Source organism: Vicugna pacos, chromosome 33 (assembly GCF_048564905.1).
Source record: "Vicugna pacos chromosome 33, VicPac4, whole genome shotgun sequence".
In the NCBI taxonomy this organism is placed as follows: Eukaryota; Metazoa; Chordata; class Mammalia; order Artiodactyla; family Camelidae; genus Vicugna; species Vicugna pacos.
Genome location: NC_133019.1, coordinates 2,715,487 through 2,738,145, shown reverse-complemented (window position 1 = coordinate 2,738,145; position 22,659 = coordinate 2,715,487). Strand labels below are relative to the sequence as shown.

The window sequence follows — 22,659 nt, the reverse complement described above, 5'->3', positions numbered from 1 at the left end:
AAGTTATTGTTGGGTTTTGGAGGGCAGCCGACAGCACACGGCCGCCTTCTCCATGAGAGTCCTGGTAACAAGCACAAAGCAGAACAAAACGTTGGCAGACGGTGCCCACACTCTCCCTCCTACGACTGACCACGCTGACGTTGGAGAGTATGGCTTACGCCCGCCAAAGTAAGTGCTTTAACGCTAAAGCTCCGATTTAGGGAGAATTTCCCGTCTGGTCACAGAGGGTGCTGGGCTCCGGCGGCCCTCTGTGATAATTGGGGGTGGCCGGGATGGTCAGATGATGGTGTGGAGTAGCAAATCACCCGTGTGGTCCCTGCTGCAAGCTTGGGCCCAAGAGGAAGAGGAGAGGAAGCCTTGCATCTGTGTGTCGTGCTCTTCCTTCTACACTGAGGAGTTAGATTAACCCCCTAGAGGAGAGTGTGCTGGGACAGGAGAGGTCAAGTTTCCCTCCAGTGGAATCCCCACTGCGGGAAAGGACATAGCAGAAGCATTCCCCTCCACTAACATTGTTCTCTGTATGTTCAGCATATCAGGTTTGTTCATTGCACTGTTCAAACCTTTCAAATCTTTATTTTATGACAGCTTAGCCAAACGTAAAATATTTATATGTATCAGCTAGCATTTTCAAGTTTTTGTACGTGTTGTACATGATATTGCTAAAATAAATGTTGACTTTATATTTGATAGATTTCTGCCTTTCTCTTTATGAAATCTCTGCCTTCTCTTCTGAAATAGTTTCTGTTGTATTTCCCTGCTTTAAAAGGACTGCTAAGTGGCTTTAATTTTTGTTTTTTTTTTTAAATAATAAAAGCATTGAATGTTGCACATTGTCTTCTGAGTATGGGTTTTATGTTGCCTCATGTGTTGGTATGTTTTGTTCTTCTTTTCTTTGGTCTTAAGCATTTTCTTAAAAGGAGAGATAAGGTTAAAATGAACACCGAGGGTGGTCTCTATGAAAAACACAAGTGCTGAGTGACAATAGGAGGTTGGGGAGGTGTCTGTGAAGAGAAACCTCGTGCTGTTAACTCAGGTGACAGTAGGGGGTCATTTGGTGGCGGGCAGGCTGGTTGTGCCTGCATGAAGGAGTCACTGGCTTTTGCTTTGCTTAATTTTTTTTCCCAGTTGACTTGACTGCCGTCTTCTGCATTCCTTCTCATGTCAGTTTCTAGATTCCTATTTCCTGCATAAGAACACAACCCTGTCTGCCCCTCGCAGCCCTCCCCTATCTCCTGCCTCATTCTCTAAGCACAGTGCCTCCAAAGAAGACAGTGTTCGCGTGGTGAGGAAGGTTGGTACCTAGGAATGTAACTTTGGTGGAAGTAACTCTCCGTTCCTACATTATTCTGTCACTGTAAATGGTTTGCCCATTCAGCAGGCAATGAGGTTGCTTTCTCTTTGGCCCTAGGGAAGAAGAAATGCTGACTGGAGGAGGATGCAGGGTTGCAGGGACTTCTGTAAGAGGTGTTGGTATCAAGTGAATTGTCCACTCTTGGTCACCTCTCATGAGTTATAGCAGTGTGTGACCCCCGAATAAGGGTAACTGTAGTGTAACTAACTCCAGAAAACAACAAAGGGAAATAGTAAGTGTTAGTGAAGATGTGGAGAAATTAGAACCGTTGTACATTGCTGGTGGGGGTGTAAAATGGTGCAGCCACCGTGGGAAACAGTATGGCAGCTCTTTAAAACCTTAAACACAGAATTACCATCTGTGTATACCCAAAAGTGTTGAAAGCAAGCAGTCAGATACCCGTTTGTAGCATTGTTCACAACAGTCAAAAGATAGAAACAATTCAAATGCTCATTAATATGTGACTGGATACACAAAATGTGATCTATTCATACAATGAACATATGTTTATCTAGTGCAATATTACTCCACTGTAAAAGGAGATGCAGTTCTGAGAGATGCTACAACATTGGAAAAACCTTGGAAACATTATGCTATGTGAAATAAACCAGACGTGGAAGGACAAATACTGTATGATTCCACATTTATGAGGTATCAAGAATGGTCAAATTCGGAGATAGAAATTAAATAGAACAGTGGTTACCAGACGCTGAGGGAGGAGATGAATGGAAGTTATTTTTTAATAGATACAGAGTTTCTGTTTGGGAAGATGAAGAAAGTCCTGGAAATACATGGTGGTGATGGTTTTACAGCATTGTGAAGGTACTCAGTACTGCTGAATTGCAAACTTAAAAATCGTTAAAATGGTACATTTTATGTATGTTTTTCCCCAATAAAAAAAGCAAAAAATAGCTCGTATAGTTCTTTAAAAGCTTTTGCACCTGTTTTCTTTGATTCTCTGGGTTACCCGCCCTTGCCGTGCTCTTCCAGGTCATCCTGTGCTTATCCTTTCAGACCACGAAGCCCAGGGAGCTTGTTACATTGTGTCAAGTGTTTGTTACACGGTTGCCTCACTGGACTGCAGGTTTTGAGACGGCGGGTTGCCTTTGTCTTGTTCACTGCTGTGTCCCAGGACCTATTACAGTGTCTGGCAAAGAGTAGGGATTCACACATGTCTTGAATGCAGTAGCAAGTCATGTAGATATATAAGATGGTAGCTAGAAATCTCAAGTCTTCTGACTCTCAATCTAGTCCTCTTCTGTCGGGACAGCCCAGTACATTCTAATGATGTCTTTACTTCTAGCGTTTAAGCCGTAACTGCCTCTCGGTGTGGGCGGTAGTTTTGTCTTTCCCTAAAATAGCGTTTGCAATGTGCACGCTGCTTTATGTTTTAATCGTGAATTCCACTACCACCAAGAAGGCTTTTTTCCTTGCATACCTGACATCACCTTTCCCTCATCACCTCTAAGATTACATCTAGAAATATTAAGGCAGAATTTCCCAGGCAAGAAGGGAACTGACAGATCCACAGCAACACTTCTGATTAGCCAGAGATTTAATCACCCATTATCATATTTTAGGGGAAGGTTTCCTCTCACTCTTCACACCTTCTATCAACCCAAAGAATTTCCAAGCACATTGTTTTCAAAACTGAGGTCAGCTCAATACCAGAAGTATATGGGTTTCTAAGTAACATCTTCCAAATGCATTATTTGTAAACATTTGGCTATTCTGGAATTCGGGGGGAGCTATTAAAGAAAAATAGCTGAAAAGCACAGGAAGTCCGGCTGGGTCCCAGGAAGGGAGAGGAAGAAGGCTTGAGAGGTGAAGGGGTTAGTTACGTGAACACAGAAGGCGGTGGGCAAGCACTTTGGAATGGCTGCAAACCCTCCGGCGCTATGGCAGGACTGTCCCCAGCAGAGGGCGATGTTGGTCTGTGCGAAGCCTCCTGGGTACCCACTCCAGCATCCTTTGATCATTGCAGTTTTGTCTACTTGCCATTACTTTTTTTTAGCTTTGGTGACCATAACCTTAGGAAAGCCTTGCGATCTGAGGTTTGGGCAACGGTTCAAGGTTTATTGGGAACTACCTTATGCACTTTCTCAGGATGGAAAGAGCTCTCTCTCATTGGCACCAAAGGCCTGGGGACAGAGGCTGAAACTAAACTTAACAAGAAAGCTTTCAAGGCAAACAGCTCCATCTACTCTCCCAGACCCGGCTTCCTCTTCTCTCTGAACCCTCGGCTTTGAAATCAGATTCTCTTTTCTGCAGGTTGCAAAGAGATGTCGGAGCACGCAAGCCCGGCCTCAGTACGGCTTGTCTCGGAGAAGACTGAATTAGCGGAGCATGGGCGCCGACGACAGCCGAGAAAGGCGGGGGAGTAATACCCTTTTCACTCGACAGCGAGCTAAGGGACGTCTTTGTAGCTCACACAGGAAGCCTGGGAAAGGCCGGGCGGTCGTGAATGCCGACGCCTTTGGGATTCCTGCCAAGGGGACTCGACTTGCACGCTCCAGGCCGTGACAACTTCATAGGCAGTGCAGAGAGTGACGGGTTGGCCCACGTGGGAGGCTTTGCGCCTGATGCGCTTGCAGCCCTCTGGGCCACCGCTACCCGCTTTGGGCAGCCGTCTCCACCCCCGGAGAGGAGACGCCGTTTACACTTCCCGCGATCATACTCAGTTATCCGTGTGAGTACGGAAGTGGGGGCTGTGGGGAGGGGTCTGTGGTCTCCTATCACAGGCAGCTGCTGGGCGTATTAAATCATGGGCTTTTGCTTTAAAAGGTCAAGTCTCTTATTCATGGTGGGGGAACAGGAGTCAGGCCTGATGGCTCAGAGCTGGAGATAAGAGGAGAAAGTAGACATCTCCCGGGCACCGTGCTGTGCCCAGGGCTCCTCCTTCACTAGCAACCTTATAGCCTCATTACGTCAGAGCAGTTCCCTCCTCTTTGACCATGTAGTGAACTTAAGAGAGTTTAAGGAATCCATCTGAGCTTCCAGGGTTAGAGCCAGATTTGGACCCAGGTGTCTGCCTCCAAATTCCTGGTTCTTTCTGCCCAGCAACTCTGGACTCCTCTGGGCTCAAGGAGGTCGAATCTTACCACGTGTGTAGCTCAGTTGCCTTCTCGGGGTTGGTACAAATGGCCTGTGGGAAGCTGAAGGGAAGTCGTTGTAGGGAAAAGTGGCCCGTGGGGAATGTGTGCATCTGCATCCCAGCCTCCTTGCAGGAACCTGGGCTGCAGGCTGGACCAGCCCCACACTGCTTCCCTCCTTGCAGGGACCTGGGCTGCAGGCTGGACCAGCCCCACACCGCTTCCCTCCTTGCAGGGACCTGGGCTGCAGGCTGGACCAGCCCCCGCACCGCTTCCCTCCTGGGAAGGCACAGCCCAGGCCTGTGTGTTCTGAGAACCGAGTTGACCAGAGCCCATGCTGCTGGGCTTCCGGATCTAATCTGTAAAGCATCCCATGCAGAGCCTCTGAGGCTTCTGGGAAGGAAATACTCCCTTGAAGAGAAGTGTGGCTTTGTTAAAACCTATTGGAAGGTCCAGGGGGGAAGGAGGTGGGAAGTGATAACTGGGAGTTCGAGATTTGCAGACACTGACTGCAGTATGTAGAATAGATAAACGGCAGGCTTCTCCTGTGCAGCACAGGGAGCTATATTCAATGTCTTGTACTAACCTGTAATGAGAAAGAATATGAAAAGGAACACATGTGTGCACGTGTGTGACTGCAACATGACGCTGTGCTCCAGAAACGGATGCAACATTGTAAACCGACTATACTTCAATTAAAAAACAAAACAAAACAAAAACCTCCAGGAAGGAGTTTCACTCTATCTCAGGAACAAATCACTGGGTCTAGGAGCTAAATGTGTGGTGCTCAGGTGTGTGCTGCCGACCAGCTTTGCCAGCGTGGGTTCTGCAGACGCGATGATGACCGTAGTGATGACCGCGAGGACAGGGAGGGTGGCTGGAGGGGTGCCCGCGCAGTAGATGTGGATGTGGTCCCCGTGAGGTCGGCGTGACCTGGACGGAGTGACATGGGAAGTGGAGAGAGACCCAGACGGCAGTGAGGCGGAGGCGGAGGTGGAGCCCGGGAGGTAGGAGGACCACAGCTGGGAGTGGAGCCATTTGCTCCTGGGTGGCGGGAGTTGCTCACTACATCTAAATGTGACATGAAACCCCTGCCGGCCAGAGCTCCTCAGCCCTGGGGGTGTGGGGAGCTCTCCAAGAAGCTGTCCTGTTGGGGGGGGTTCCAGTCTTCCACCAGGAAGTGCGGTTTAAGCCTCGACATGACCTGGGCCCGCACCGCCGGGAGCATCCCTGTCTGTGCCCAGCTGTTCGCCCCTCTCGAATGCCCTTCTTGGCTTCTGCAGCTGACTGAGTCCCAGTCACTTTTCAAGACCTGTGTGTCACCTCTCTTTTCATTCTTCCTCCTCATTGTCAAACCTGGCACGCAGTAACCCATCAGAGCTGAGCCTGGCCCTTACAGTGCTGAGAAAGAACACTGTGTTGACAGAGTTCTCTTAGGGTCTGGGGGGCGTGGGGGTGGGGCAAAGCCAGGACACTCATGAGGCTCTGAAGTCTCCTTTAAGGTGGGCCTTTAAATGCAGAAGCTTGTCTAGGACTGGGTAAAGGCCTACGACTGGCAGACATGGGGAGGGGAGGGTTTGGAGGATTGGATCAGAGGAGGCTTGGATCCATTTGATGTTACCTGTTGAAAAACTGATCAATTTGAAGTGGATTTTCAGGATGTTCAGTTATTTGCAAAACTTACCTCCCCGGGCATGGCTTTTCTGGAATAACAAGGGCACGTCAGTGAAGATGGCAAGATAATTACATTGTTCGTGCGTGAGGCCAGGTGGGTGAGGATAGGCTTGGTTGTCACCATCCGTAGAAGGCGACTTGTTGCTCTCTCACCATGGCAGACACGGCCATCTGTCCCAGTTCCCTCACAGCCATCGTCACAGGAGACGCCAGCTCTGGGTCTCTGCCTGTCCCCTCATGTGAGCCCTTTGAGGTCAGGGCCTGAGTTTACAAACAATTGGACATACAAACATCAAAAGCGTTTGTGGAATTAATGAAGGAAAATTTCCAAGTGTGGTCCCTACCCCAGGAACGGGCTGTTACATTTAGAGCAGTTCTTCAGTCCCCCTCCCCCGTCTTCCCTCCTCCGGCCTCTTGCGCTCAAAGAACATGGGAGGGAAATGTGATCAATTGGGAGAGAGGAAGAAACATGACACCGTATATCCTGCATCTAGTCTTTCATCAGAAGCACGGACACATATTCCTGAGGGAGGGAAAATGGTCAGAACAGGCATGAGAAAGCGTAATGTTCCTGAGACACGCCTGGCGGGACTTGCTGGCAGCCTGCCCTTTGCTTCTGAATCAGTGCGTGGATTCAAAGCCGGATTATGTTCCTGGCTCCAGTATTATTGTGCCTTCGTTTTGTTGCTTAATCTTCCAGAATCAATCAGAATTCAGTGTCTGAGCTCTCTACAGAAATTGCCTGGGAGGGAGCTCAGCCAAACTCAGGGCCACTTCATGAGTTTTCTGCTGGGCCCACAGCCATCACTAGGAAGGAACCCCAGCTGGCACCCAGAGCCCCCGCTTCATTTGCCATTTCTGTGCTCAGACAACACGCAGGAGGCACCTTCCAGCGGCCTCGCACCTGCCCGTGACTCCAGGTAGTACTGGAGCCTGCGGATTTTCTTCTCGAGCCACCAGGGAAAGGATGAGACAGGGCTGGGGGGTGGAGGGAGCTGAACCAGGGCAGGATTACGGTCCTGCCAGATAATAAGGCTGCCGATAGTGCAGGGGATGGACTCACATTTGCATAACAGCCTTGTCAATAACAGCCCTTCCCAGTCTAACTGGGGAAATTAAAAGGCAGCGATCGATGTGCTGTTCCTGCCAGTTGCTTGTCTGGGCCTCTTCCCTCCCTGGGTGATCCAGCCCCCCAGATGGCAGAAGTGTCACTTAGGGAGGCAGAGTCCCAGGGCAGGAGGGAGAAGACCGGTGGGCGCGTCCACACTGGCCCCCTGCTGGTCAGAAGAAGAGCTCTAGACCGAAGGTGATGTCCACTCAATAAAAGGGTGAAATTAGGAGTTCGCAGAGGATGGCCACTATCTTGCTAAAGAACAAGAAGAGATGATTAGTGCTGAGTTACGGCTGGAAATCGTGGCTTACGTTCATCGGGCCCCCGAGTAGTTTGCCTCACGGCAGCGCACTAGACAGAAGTGAAAGTGAAGCAGAGACATCCACGCGGCCACGTGAACAGACCTACCTAGCGTTCCTTTAAGGGGCAAAAAGCAAGTCCCATGCATGTCCTGTGACACCCTTTATACAAGGTTTCAGAGCTGAAAATACACTGTTAGGCATGTATGTTTTTACAAAAATGAAACAAAAAGCTGTGAAGTGCTCCACCCGTCACGTGGGGTGTGGTTGTCTCTGGGAGAGAGGAGGAAGTGCGCTGGGAGCAGCTGAGAGGCTGACGGGTTACGGATGCTCAGTGTGTCGTGAATGAGCACAGAGAATGAGGGAGGGTGCTGTGGACACCAGGGCTGGATGTGTCACGGACCAAGGATTATCGCTCATTCCAGCTCTGTGTACCTGAGGGGAACATGGACACGTACCCGCGGGCAGATACGACACGAACACCTAAGCCCAGCACATCAGACACTGAGCACCCGGCCGTGGGCAGATGCTGGCCTCAGTGTCCTGAATGCATCGTCTCATTGGCTCCGTAGGCCCACGTTGTGAAGTAGGTCATGTTTTAAATCCCATATTACGTACAAGGATATGAGACTTAGAGAGGTTAAGTCACTTGCCCAAGGTCACGTGAAGATCGGATGGTAGGTCTAGGACTTGACCTAAGTCCAGCAACTAATCTCTTGGTTCAAAATTCCTAGCTCGGTTCCTTCTTGCACCTTGACAGTCCCTGGAGCTCCTCACTTTGGCTGCTTGGCACCTGCTGCCTTAGAACCTAGCGGGTCACACGGCACTGGTCACTAGGTGTGTGAAACACTCAGTGTCTCCTTTAGGCTGACACTGCCAGCCCACGGTCCCTGTCTGAGGCCGTTGTGGTGGGTCGTCTGGGCATGGACGTGACCACTGACTCGATGTGAGCTCCTTAACCCACCGGGGGTCTCACCCTAGTCCCTCGCCTCATGGTGATGGTTCTAGGACGTGATCTGAGCTAGAGAACTTGGCGTGGGACCTGGAGATGCCGAGCTCATCAGACCTGCCCTCCCAGAATTTGGATTGTGGGGTGTGGAGAGCGTGGGCTGGCTGACGGAGAGCGGAGAAAGCATGCAGCAAAGGAGACAGAAGGCCCGGGAAACACACAGGGCCCGAGACAGACCAAGGAAGGGGAAGTCACTTGCGCAGGGACCCAGAACTTAGTGACAACCTGGGGCTCTCTGGATCCGTGTATATGTGACGCTCGTCCACAACGTCACGCATCCTCGTGAACGCGGTAGAAAGCCAAAGCAGGAGTGATGACGGGTACGAGACGGCAGAATCCTTTTCCTTTATAACGTGGGCAAACGACGGTGGCGTATGCGCTCGCTTTTCTCAAACGGGAGATTTCCTTGTAACAACCATTTCTGGGAACTGACTTGGAGGCCACAGACCAGCAGGGCCTCTGGCGAGCTCAAGGAAGAAACTAGCATGAGGAATAAAATTAAGTTGAAAACCGCCTTTGACATTTAGGAAAAGTCAACAACCATCTAAGTGATGAGAGAGACCAGAAATGTAGCTGGCTGAATGTCAATTTTAAAACTAGAAAGATAGCTGCTACTTTATCTCGCTGAGCAGGTGTTTCTGAGCGGTAAATAACTCACGGATGGTCTATTAAACTTTAATGCTTGTGATAACGGCAAAAGAGCATGTTGCCACCCTCCTAAAAATACATACATATATATATAAAAACAAACAGCAATTTTCAGCGTTTGCGCTGTGCACCATTTTCTTTTCACAGTTGTTTTACTGCATTATCTTTGCTATTATCTTGACCACAGGGCCCTGCTGCACAAAGCTGATTTGCCGTCGTGGGCAGGACAACCTGATGTAATTAACTGTCTGGCAAGTGTACAACGATCATTTCCACATAAAAAAGATTCTCTCCTTGAATGAACACCCTCCAAGTAAGGCACGGATTCCCTTGCTTGTAAGACGGGGGATGAGATTTAAAATGTTTTTTTTCTTTTTTGGAGCGGGGAGGCATGCTTCCCCTTGCTTTCTTCATTTAGTTTGAACGCATCGTCTCGGTGAGGTTTTTATTGAAATAGTAATTATGGCACATCAAAATGACTTTAGAAAAATATATGGAAGGGGAAAAAAATGGAGCAACGTAATTGGAAAAAGGTTAGCTGGGAAGAGATGTGCAATTTGAATCAGCCAGATGAGCGTTATTAGCCAATAATGAGGCTTTGCACGTCTATTACACTGGCTTTTGTAGCTGAGCCTTGAAAAACCATGAGCTAATGGCGCTGCCCGCCCTCCCCCGGGCTGGGGTCGCCATCGCCAGCGTCTGATGAATGGGGAAAACAAGCCACCAAGACCAGGTGAGCCTGGCTTTTCTTCAGTTCAAACTGCTTATTAACGCTGTGGTTCAGAATAAAGCTTAGGAACTCCAGCTCTCAGGTTCTCGTGCTGGTTTGTTTCTGAAGGGGAGGAAAACGGGCCACTCCAAACTATGCCGTTTTGGCATATTGATTAGATGGAATTAAAGTTACTTAAGAAACAGCCAGTGCGAAAGGACACTCTGAGCCTCCTTCGTCCCCCAGAGGGCGAAATAAATCTCCCCCATGGCCTGTCCCTCCCCAGCACGGGGATGAGGAGGAGAAATGGCCTTATCACCCGAGACAGGGAGTTTAAGGCCGAGATGGCTGTACAAACAAACCTTGGGACTATTTCACTAATTTACTACTCCAGGCCCAAACCCCTCTGTCTTGTCAGTTCTTCACAAATTTATTGTTTCTTTGTCCAAAACGTATAACCGCCGCCTGCTGGGGTCACTTCTTTGAGTCTCATATTTTTCTGGATTCCTGTACGTGCAGAATTAAATTTGTGCTTCTCCTGTTAATCTGTCTTATGTCAAGTTAATTACTAGGCCGTCCAAGGAACCCAGGAGGGAGGGAGGGAAAGGTTTTCCCTCCCTCCCTCTCCTTTTCCTGGTGTCCAGTTTCTCTTTCCCTGCCCTGAACACCCAGGGCTCAGGGTGCCAAGACAGTGAGGCACCGTGGGGGTGGGGTTGGGAGATAGGTGTAAGAACTCACACACAGTGGGGCTTACGTCTGGTAGAGCAGCAGGTGGCCAGGCGTGAGCAGAGAAAGGGGGACATGGGCCAAATGGCAGGAAATCACACATCTTGTGAACAACGGGGGCCCTTTGGACAGACCAAGAGAAACAGGAACCTCTGGACTGATAAGAAACCAGGAATTCTGGGCTGTCGAGCGTCCTGGAGGCAAGGAAAGGTGGGACAGGACGGGAATCTCCACCGTCAGAATGTGACCTTTGTTCATTATGACCTCGTCTGACTTCCGACTGAGGCTGAGTAAGGACAAAAACCCCTCCTCCCCGGGGAAGGCGGGGCTGGGACGGAGACCAGGAAAGACGCCCCCACGCCCCTCCCCACCAGGGGCTCTTCTGCCCCCTCACTTTCACACCCACGACAGCCAGCCTGCCGGGGGCACTCGGGCAGCTCCCACCTGGGTCTGCCCGCTCTTCCCTGGAGAGCAAACCGTCTGCCCCTTAACAATCCTCGCTTTGCTTTCCTGACCTCCGCGTCTCTCCGTGTTTCTGAATTCCTTCTGGGATGAGACAGGAACCTTCTCGCTGACGACAAACCTCTCATGGAAATGAGAAGGTGATACTGAAATGCAGTGAGGAAGAAATTCCCCGGGAGTTTAGTAAACTTAGGTTTATGCTGTAACTGCCCGTTAAATCTGAGGTTCGGGCCATCAGCTAGGCGATGGTGGGAAAAATCTGTCTCCGAAACCATGAAGGGGGTCTTTACCTCCCCTGGGAGTTTTCCTTATTTTGGGGTCCTCTCCCGTCTCCATTCAGATCCCTTAATTCATGCAGCAGGTTAGTGTTACTCCCTCCCTGAAGGAGCATTTGCGTTCTGAGTGGAAAGGCGGGAGGAAGAGGCCCAAACAGCAAGCTAATGCTTGATGTAGCATTTTGTGCGGATACTTTCCTACGCACGCCACAATTATTTACTGATTTAATCATCATATACCCAATTAGGTACATACTGTTATGAATCCCTATTTTACAGATAAGAAAACAGGTGTGGAGGGTTTAATGTAACGCACCTCCGTTTTGGCAGCCCTGGACAGAGCTTGCTCAACTAATACTTAGACAGTGACCTTTACGGAGACGTCAGGGCGCTAACGGGGGCTCTTCTGGGGTCCCTTTGCGGATCCTGTAGAGGAAGGAACACTGAATTCCAAGTCTGAAAACCCTCAACCTAGAATTCTTCCCTGCTACTTATATTGTCTCCTGGAGACTGTTTTCTCATGCAAATGCGGGTAACATCTCCTTTGTTTTCTTTGTTTGTTTGGGTGAGGACGGAGGAGACTGGGGAGCTTCCTGGTTAACGCTGGCTTGATCTGCACATGTCAAACCAGTAAGGTTTTCTTCTCCCTCCTTGAGCCCTGTCTGCTTCCCTTTCTCTCCTACTATCAACTTTCCCCACGGTCTCCATCAATCTAAGAGATTAATTTCTCCTCCAAAGAAGGTGATCTTTTAAGTTATTTCCTTAAAACTTGCTAAGATCCTTGAACTGACAAGCAGTATTTTATAAAAGTGCTGAGCGCTCACACCGATGTCCAGATTTATGCCGAATTCGGGTCTCCGGGCCTCAGAGCAGGCATGGACCCACTCCCCTTGCACCTCTCCGGGCCCACACGCACCTGGGTATGCAGCACAGTCATTGAAACTGCTGGGCACTCGGAGATGGACAGGACGGGCCATATGGCGAGTGACTCCTGCCGCAAGTAGCAAAACTGCAAGTCACCACGTCCTCAGCTGCTCTGAGCTGGCTGCAGGGAGCAAGGTCACGGCGGCATGTCCCCATCTGCCATTGCCCTTGTCTCTCTGACTGCCCTTCTGCTGCGTCCAAACCCGCATGTCTCTCACCCCGGTGTCTCTCTCTCAGAGCCTCATGGCCCCTGGGCTTCACCTCCCAGATCAGCCTCCAAGCCTATCCCTCCGCTCATCCCAGGAGGAGAGCCAGCTTCCCTCCCCGGTGCCGCTCATGCAGCCCCTCGGGCCTTACCCGCGCCCTGTGGAGGAAATGTGCCCCTCCCGGCCCATGCCCTGGGCAGGATGCTTCAGCAGGGAAGGGCCAGCTGAAGTGGCATGGCAGAAGCAGGTCCCGCGAGCACAACGGACTGATGCTGGTGATAGCTTAAACTCTGCCCTGGGTTTAGCAGTGGCTCTGCCTCTGATTTCCCAAGTGACGTTGGTTTGAACAGCCTAGGACTGGCCTGGCCTCCTTCAAGTCTGCTGCAGAGAGGAGCATGTTTCTGAGACTAACATGTACTGAGCACCTACCATGTGCCAGGCGCGCTCCTAAATGAGTTACAGGCATTACCACTCCTCCTCCTCCCAGCAGCCCGTGAGGTCACTGCTATGACAATGCCCGTCTCATGGGAGAAGAATTCAGCACATGGAAGGCAAAGAAGCTTGCCCAACGTCCCACCCTTGTGGGGCGGAGAGCGAGGAGCCGGGATCTGCGCTCTAGGTGCCTCGCTCCAGGGTCTGCGTTCTGAAACGCCGCTCCGCGCCATCGCTTTCACAAGTGATTTTATGTATAACTTTCCTTCCATGCAGTAACGAGAGGCTGGGTTGGTTAAGCAGTTTTAAGAGGGCTGCATGCTGTCCACCCGGTGTTGCCCCCTGTGTGGTCTCCCCCCGAAGCGTGGGTGGGACCTGTGACTTTGCTACGGTCTGTGAGACTCGCCCTAGCAAGGGGGGTAACAGGACAGATGGCCGTGCGCCTCCGCGGGGAGGGCTGCGTGCAGGGAGCTGCTGGTGGACGCTGGGGCTGGGAGGTGGTCTCCAGCCAACAGCTGATGAGAAGTGGGGATCCTCGGTCTGCAAGGAGGCGAACTCTGCCAGCAGTCTGAATGAGCCTGGGCCAAGAGCTTCCCTAGTCGAGCTTCTGGCTGAGACCTTGGCCGCAGCCTCACGAGATTCTGCGCAGAGGGCCCAGTTAAGCCCTGCCAGTGTCCCTCACGTGGAGACTGGAAGACGATAAAGGGATGTCGTTTAAGCTGCGTGGTTTGTGCTAGTCTGTTTGGCCGCAGCGGAAAGCTGGTCCAGGCTGCGGAGTTTGCCCAAGGTCGCACCCCTGGTGACATTACAGAGCTGGGGTCTGAGCCTAGTTGCGGTTCGAGCCCAGCTTCTGAGGCAGGAGCCACGTTCTTGGCTACTTGTCTATTCCAGCTCTTTCCAAAGTGTATTCATAAGTGATTTTCTGTTCAATAATGTAACTATTTCTTCAACTTCCTACTGCTTTAGCAGCACAGAGCCCGCCCTGTTCCTGACAGGAGGGACCTTAGAGGGGCCTCCGACACTCCTTCCAAAGAGCTCAGCCCCCTTGACTTTCTTTTTTGTTGACAACACTGCCACTGGCACATGTCTCAGTCCCTGGCCATTTTTTAGACCCACTGGTGCCCTCACAAGAGTTTCACATCTGGGGGGTTTGTACAGTGTCCCCTGAGTTACATAGCAGTGTATGGTGGGCAGGAAGATTAGATCTCTAAGGGGAAGGCCGTGAAGATTTTAGATGAGAGGAAGCGTGGGCGGTAAGAAGGACATTCACAGCGCGTAGCTGCACAAGCGAAGAGACCGGACAGGAAAGGCGGCTGGCCAGGGTGAAAGGCTGTTTGGGCCTTGGCCTAGCATGTCAGACCCCTGGTTAGAGAAGATTTTATAATTCGTGCCCTTGAGTCCAGCAGAATCGGTGACATCATTTGCAGGACCCGATGTCAAAGGAAATGCAGGGCCTCTTGTTCAAAAGTGAAGGATTTCAGGACAGGGACAGCGGAGCATTAACCCAAGCGCGGGGCCCGTCTGAGCGCTGGGCCGTGTGGGCCTGACCGCACGACGCGTCCCATGAGGCCAGCCCTGCGCGCGGGCCCGCGCGTTCTGAGGTGGTTATTATTAACGCCTGTTATTATTGTGATAATTCGTGTCCTCTCTGTGCTGCTAACCTGCCCACTTATTCAAAAGAGCCTTCGAGCTGATACTCAGAATTTACAGTCCGTCTGCCCGCTTCCACCCCCTCTGCCCTGAGCCGCCCGGGGACGTTCGACCTGGGAGTAGGGAGGGCTCTTGTCTTTACAGATCAGAGAAGTTGGTTCGCAAAACGGTCAGAACTTTGCTCAAAGTCACGTGGGAAATGTGCTTCCCCTTGATCTGCAGCTTCTCCTAGTAGGGTCATAGGGCCAAGTGAGGGCCGGTTTCTCCTTCGTGTCCTCGCTTTGGGCCTCCGCCCACCCCCCACCCCCAGCCCAGTCCGATGTCCTAGTAAGAGTTGCACTCAGGGCGGCGGCTCAGGGTATCCTGATCGTTGAAAAGATTGTTGGAAATTCATTGGTAAGACGCAGGGAAGACGCCTTTTGAGGGGATGGATAAAACGGAGGCTCTGGGAGGCGACCGAGCTTTCCAGTCCCACCCCCACCCCGGATCCTGGTCTCCTTCATCCCGTCCCTTCCTTCTTTCTTCTCTCTCAAGGTCTCTGGGGGATGAGTGGGCATCTCTCCCCTAAGGAGCTGTGTCCTTCTGCCCTGTGACAGCTCCTTTTATGAAGACTGTGACTGTTACGAGAGGAACTTGGAGAGTAGAGCTGTGAGGTTGAGGGGTCGGGGTCCTTCTGGTACCGTCAGAGCACCTGCAGCCCAGGTGTGCTTACTCAGCCAGCTGCCAGGGCAAGTGGTGACTCAGCCTTGAAAGAACTGAGAAGTCCTCCCTGAGTCGGGGCCGCCGTCACTCGCTCCGGTCCTTCTGACTCCTCGGTCCGCAGGGCCTGCGGTCTGGGGCCCTCCCGTCTTCAGCACCACTTGGGCACCTATTTGATTTCGGCTCGCTTTGCATGATTATAGTTGTGTGTGGCGAAGTCACGCAGCTATGAACTTTTAGAGCTGCAGGGGACATTAAAACAACCTTACCCAATCTTTTTCCTTTTCTCAAGAGGAAATCAAGGCATCTCAGTGTTCAGGGTAACATGACAGTCACCAGGAAGCCCACAGCCAGGACCCCTGGCCTCTAGTTGTACGTCCACTGCCCTTTCCTGCGTGCTAAGCAACTCCTTTCTCTGCTGAGTTATTTATTATCTTACTGGCTGTGACCTCAGCATGTTTTTTCTTCCACGATTGCCCTTGGTCCTAAGACATATTAAATGTCATTCTTCTCTAGCTGTGCTAATGGACTCCACACGCCAGGACTGTGCCCGAATCTTCCATCTTGGACTCATCTTTTCTTTCTCTTTTTGCAGGTGGGGGTGGGCAGTAGTGACGTATGCTAACTGGTTCCAATTCCTTCATCCCTTCTCGATATTTCATCAATACACAGCCATTAACATCACACCAATTCATACTTGAACACTTTCTAGATATTTAAGACCAAGCATGTTTGAAAGAACATAAAAGGCCTTTTTCCCTTCCCATTCCCTCCAGCATCCTCAGGCACGGCTCTTTGGCGAACATCTGTCCCTGCTTGGTGATCACCAGCGATGATTTCTGTAGCAGAGTCTGTCTTCTTGTCCCTACGGTTTACCTTCAAGACATCCTCTTTCATGGTGGGATTTCAAAATGCTGAGGCTCCAATTTGCCATGTGTTTACAACTATTTATAAAGATTAAAATTAGGTCTACGGGTGTCCAGTCAATACGTTTCTCCATTTTGTTCTCCCCACTTCCTTCAAGTAGGAAATAGGTCTTTGCATGAGAAGAAAGGTGGAAGAAATATGAGATCAACCCATGACACTTGATTTATTGGCTGACGTTTGGTGCACAGATCAGCACAACCTATACATGGAAGGAATGCCATCTTCGGAAGGGAGCATGTCTCTGTCCCTGCTCCCTCCTTCCCAGCTGGCCTTAGGGGGCTCCTCTGGGGGTTTAGCTGTGCAGTCTACCGTTTCATAAGGTCTGATAATATCCCAAGATAGATTCCCTAGGTCAGATGAGTGGCTGCCCCAGTCACGGCTGGTGATGTTTGTCTGTGAAGAGGCTCCATACACTGGGAGGGAAGAGCAGAAATATTCAGAGCTGCTGCCTGGCTAATTCCTAAAAGGGAAGGTTGAAACCAAGGGTCGATGGCCATCGAAACACCTTAGTACCTGCCGGAGATTTGAGCGTGCAAGTGTGTCAGTGACGGGTGAGACTGGCAGGAGTGGACCATGGGCGGGATGGTGTGCCGGGAGCCGTTCAGAGGCCGTTCAGAGGAGCCCAATGGCCGGGATGCACACCTCGGTCGGTGGCGTCCCAAACTGTGTGTCTTCGGTTCCCTATCATTTTGCGTAGTCCAAGTCCCCCCTCACTCATCTCTGTATTTATTTTCCGCCCTCCTTCCTGTGTTCCTCCTGGCTGACCCCTGCCCAGTGAACTGGGGGAGCACAGCCGGTCACGTCCGTGCTGACACCGACTGGACCGGATGCTGATGCGACCACGGCTGTGCTGGCTGGACAGAATGGGCTGGTGCTCAGCTCTATGTCGCGGAGTGAGTGTGCGTGTGTGTGTGCGTGTGTGTGCATGCACGCATGTGTGCTGCAGGGTTGGCTGCATGCCTTTGATAACAAACAGAACAACACTGTTTATATTCACACGGGGAAAGGCTTGACCACTGCGCTGAGCTCGTCACGGCGTCTTTGCAACGTGCTGCGCGCTTGGCTCTGGTAAACAATGAAGGTATAATCAGCGCACCTATCTGTCCTGCTGGATTCCAGCTGCTCGAGCAGTTTCTTTTTCACAGAACTGACAATTTTGCGGTTCTTGTGAAAATCCACCGTTCGCCCCCTTCCCCAAAATCCTGTGACGTGGAGCCCGCTGGAGGAAGCACTGAGAAAGCAGCCCGGTCCCTGCGGCATCTCCGTGAAATTAGGTGGCTCTCACCTCCAGCACCGCTACCCTGATTGCGTGTTTGTTCAGAATGGCAGCTGATGTTGTGTATCTCCTTCATCAGGGAGGCTCAGCGATCTTGACATCATTAACTAACGGCAGCACGTCCTGCACACATAAACACGAGTCCACAGAGACGTCTCAGACGGCACTTGAAGGGAGAGGAGGCTCCTCGAGCGTGGGAAGCCAGCAGAGGGGCCTCGGCCGTGTTTGCGAGTTGGCAGGTGTATTAGTAGCCAGCCATTCACGAGTGAGTCATTTTCCACGAGGTCTAAACACTGAGATTCAGAGGGCAAACATGGACAGCTGGGTTCAAGTGCTTAAAGTGGCCAAATCAAGTGGAGGGGAGCCTGGGGACTTGGAGAGGGAAGGGAGGCAGAGGAGGGCTGACTGACTTCCTTTTCGCTCCTTCTTTGAGCTCTGGCTGCACGAAGCACCTAATGCTGGATAGTGAATCCCATACAGACAGGAGTGGCCGCTTTGTTTTCTGAATATTTTGAATTGGATGGGCACACCGAAGCCTCGATTTTAAATGATCAGAGTTTGGTGGGCTGGGAGACCTGGATATGATTTTGGCGCTTTCTCATCAAGTGTTTTTAGGGTCTGTGTAGTCTATTGCCTGTTGGGAACACTGTTGCTTTAGTACATAGGGTCCCCTCCATCAGAGGCCTTTGTGATGGTGGAGACTGGGGACACTCACCCTTCTTCCGCAGACTCACTGTGGCTGCTCCCTCCTGGCCTGAGTCCTTGCCTCTCAGGCACTGACCCTCTGAAGACCTGCTTAGCTTCCTGAGAGAATATTCCATCAAGGCCTCTGCTCCTGCTCAGTTCCTTCCCACCCCACCCCATCCGGCTCCTGGCCCTGGGCCGGGTACAGGTCTAGACCCCACCCCCTGCAGCAGTTCCGGCCGCCTGCCCCCTTGGATGCCTTCCCTGAGAAGCTCACCAGCACGCTGTATCCTTAAAGAGCTAATCCAGAATCAACCCGTTGTGACCTCACATGGCCCACTGTGGTTCCGTGCAGGCCTCAGACCTCCGGCCCCCAGCCCCACTCCTTATGCTGGGGGTAGAACCAACAGCAGGGCAAGGAGGACCCTTGAGAGAAGAGAGGGAGGGGTAAGCAGTGCAATTGTGTTTAGGTCCATCAAAACGGGGGTGATCTCGGGACCTCGGGGTCGTTGCTCTCACCTCCCTCTCCCCGCTCCCTCTTCCTCACAGAGGTCATTCTTTCACCTTGTGGACCCTTTTCTAGGATGGGGAGCAGGGGGCTGGGGGGAGCAGAGGGGAGGTGTTCCTGCGCAGACACGTGCGCTTGAGACCACCGCACACCACATGAGGGCAGTAGAGAGTTTATGTAGCTAACTGGCCTCCAGCTGGGGCAGATGGAACTGTAAGTACATTGACCACCACCCATGGCTCGAATACCCACTTTACGAAGCGGCCCCAAATGCTGGTCCAAAGTGAGCATGAGACCGAGGGAGCTCATTTTCAGAGAACTTGCATTATGTTATCAGTGTAGTCTGGAGACGGTAGCATCCACGTGCACGTACGAGGGTTTGTTCCTGGTTTGCCCGAGACAGCCCCAATTTACATCCAAGGTCCTGAGTTGATCATTAAGAGCACCTCCTTTCACTCTGAAACGTGTTCCAGTTCGGATGGCAGATTATATGCCCGGCCCACCCGCGGGTTCCTTGGTTGTCTTTCATCGTCCTCAGCCCCAGGCGAGCGTGGCTGTGGGAGTGGCGGGGCTGAGCAACCAGCAGTTAAGAGAAACAACCTTTATGTCCCAGTGAAGAAGGGCCGAAAAAGTGAGTTTGGAAAGAGAACAGGCAAGCAACAAGATTATATGATCAAGCCAAATACCAGAGCCAGAGAAGAAATGATAAGATCTAGGAGGCTCCAGGGAAATAAAACTTGGAAAGACTCCCAGAGGTGACAGTAAGTAGGAAAGAGCCTTTCATGGCTGCTGCCCTTGGGAGGAAAGAGAGTAAGTCTTGGCCCCAGGGATTTGGACGTTGAGCTGCTAATGCATCCGGGACCTTTGATCTTTCTTCCCAGACTCCTGTCCCTTTGGTCCTCTTGAGGGTCTATTTGGGTGAAGGATCAACCAAGCCCCTTGTCAGAGGGAGCGATGACATCTTCTTGTTTCCCAAAGGGCTCTTGTGGGAATCATCAACTTATTGAACAAGAGAGCTGAGCTGGTGTTTGACCAGACAGGGGAAACTTACCACCTGCAACAGGCCCTTTGTCCTTCTGGAAGATTACTGAACCGGAGTACATCAAAACTATACACAAATAAAAATCAATCGCTCGGGATCCCAGCTCTGACCACAAAGTCAATAAGAATGACAAGAATAAATTTGTTCTTCCCTTAAACACTCTTTAGAACACAAATAGAATGGACCTCAAATATGGAGAGATGTGTAGAGGGGCCTTTGAAAATTGAGGCTAAAAAATCCAAAAGAAGAAGAGATGATGGAGGAAAGGAAGGAAGTAATAAGGATGGGGATTACCAGAAAACCACCGTGAACTCTTCTGTCTGAGACATTGCATAAGCTGCTCTTCTACAACTTTTTCATGTACCTCAAAGGTAGAAAAAGAAATAGGTAACAGCTAATAGCTCTGTTATACTTGCCAGAAGGTGGGGACTGGGGAGACGATAGCCCTGTAGAGAAGGTGCAGAATCGTCACACTTAGGGAGAGTAGCAGTGGTGACGATGGTGATGGTAAAAGTAGTAGTAACAGCGAATTCTTGTTGAGCTCCAAAGTTGTGTCAAACATTTTTCTGAAGTGCGTTATTTTTATTCATTCATTTAATGTTTTACAACTATTTTATGAATTAGATCCTACTGAAACCGAGGCACAGAGTGGCTAAGTTAATTATGCAGTAATCCGTAAGCGTCAGATTTGAGATCTGGGACAATTGATTGGAAATTGAAAGAAATGAAAGTTCTTGGTTCAAGAAGGAGTGAGAAACATCACGGAGATTTTCCGGAGCCCAAACAGAGAAACACAGACGCCTCAATCTCACATGTGTTCTCAGGAAGGAAGACCAAAAGCCCAAGATTATGAGTGAGGTGAATGGCTTTCCAGTTATGTTTCCAAGATATGTTTGTGATTAGTTCAGTCTACCCCGTTAACGTTCATTATGTATGTGTTTCATAACTGAACTTGTTATGTTATTACTGCAGCGTTTTTATAAGCCTGCTTGCCTGATACGTTCGCATGGGGGCGGAGATGTGAAGGATAGGGCAGACCGATATTTTATGAAACTAATTTCTGGAGAAGATTTGTGAAAGGCAACATAAATGAGAAGGACTCACAGGAGAAGAGTACGTGCTGTACAGAACGGAGGGAGCGCATCCAGGCTCTGGCAGCAAGACCGCAGAGTGAAACCAGCGCACGGAGTTACAGGGAAGTGCTTTGAAGTTCAGCGGATCACGCTTGTCCCGGTCGCCCACTGCCTTTGTTTATCACTAGTAAAGCAGCCCTAAAGTATCTTCTCCCTCAACGAGCTCATAACTTAGCTGGGAAGACGACGTACATAAAAGTGTACATGTTAATATTCAAGCCAGGTAGACTGCAGGCTCCAGGACGACATTATCTCAAGCAAAAGGAAATCCCACCAAAAGTGACTTGACCAAGAAGACATCTGTTACCTCACAGAGTAAAGAGTCCAGAGACAGGGCATGGCCTTGTTCGTTCACTTCCTGCCTCAGAGTTACCCAGTGCTCCAGGGTCTACTTCTCTGATTTTCTCGACTTTTCCCTCTTGGTTGCAAGATGGCTGCTGCAGTTCCGGGAATCACAGATGATGTCAGTGTCCAGAATCAGAAAAGGAAATATCTATATCTTTGTTTCCCTTTTAAGAATAAGTGAGAACTTCCAAGAAGTCTTTCCACATACTTACCTTCCTCAATCGTAGGCCAAAGTTGCCTCATATGTTCAGGACTAAAGGCAAAGAAGGCAGAAGGAAGTGACCGTGATTGCTGGCTTAGACCAGCAGGTCTCAAACTGTGGACCCTGGACACGTGGGGCTCTGCATGATCCTTTCAGGGGGTCAAAAGAGTCAAACAATTTAGGAAGAAGACTAAGACATCATTGGTCTTTTGACTGTGTAGATATTTGCACTGATGGTGTAAAAGCAATGGTGGGTCAGACTGGTGGCACCTGATCACAAATCAAGCTGAAGGCATCACACTGCATAAGTAGCCACTGTGTTCTCCACAGCCACACGCTCACCGTAAAGAAAAATGTCGTGTGAAATAGATAAACAACAAGTTTCTTCTATATGGCACAGGGGCCTATATTCAATATCTTGTACTAACCTGTAATGAAAAAGAATATGAAAACGAATATATGTGTGTACATGTGTGACTGAAACAGGCTGTGCACCAGAAATTGACACAACACTGTAAACTGACTATACTTCAATTAAAAAAAAAAGAGAAAAATGCCAGTTTCACTTAAAAATATCCTGAATGAAGCAGTAAAGATGACTAATTTTGTTAAATCTTGGCCCTTACATAGTTAAATTTTTTTAATTAATTTTAACTATTAATTAAAACATTGATTTATAACATTATATGAGTTTTGTGGGTGCAGCATTATGTTTCTACTTCTCTGTGTACCCTGCAAACACGCTCACCACCAACAATTTCTTTTCCAACTGTCATCAAGCAGTTCACCCCCTTTCCCCACTTTTCCCTCCTCCCTACCCCTTCCCCTCCACTAACCACTACTCTGTTCTCTGTATGTATCTATGTGTTTAGTTCGGTTTAGTTTGGTTTATTCATTTATTTTGTTTTTGTTTGTTTATTAGTTTTTTAGATTCCACATATGAGTGAAATCATACAGTATTTGTCTTTCTCCAGCTGACTTATTATAACATCTTAGCATAATACCCTCAAGGTCCATACATGTTGTAGCAAATGGCAAGATTTCACCTTTTTTATGACTGAGTAATAATCCATTATATGTATGTTTGTGTGTGTGTATATATACTTATACATACATATATATATATATTTGTGTGTATATATGTATATATCACATTTTCTTTTAGCCATTCATCTGTTGACAGGCCCTTACGTTATTTCCATTCCTTGGCAATTGTAAATAATGCCACTGTGACCATGAGTGCTGATATCTTTTTTGGATTTGTATTCTTTGGAT

The 22,659-nt window shown here is 49.9% G+C and overlaps 1 long non-coding RNA gene across 1 annotated transcript; it reads right to left on the bottom strand.

Annotated features, from left to right (window-relative positions):
- Positions 1-14,942: 14,942 nt before the first annotated feature.
- LOC140691094 (uncharacterized) lies at positions 14,943-18,377 on the bottom strand. Its single transcript, XR_012066555.1, has 2 exons — positions 18,186-18,377; positions 14,943-17,763 (listed from the first exon to the last, which is right to left on the bottom strand). It is a non-coding gene; the product is annotated as an uncharacterized lncRNA (long non-coding RNA).
- Positions 18,378-22,659: the final 4,282 nt, after the last annotated feature.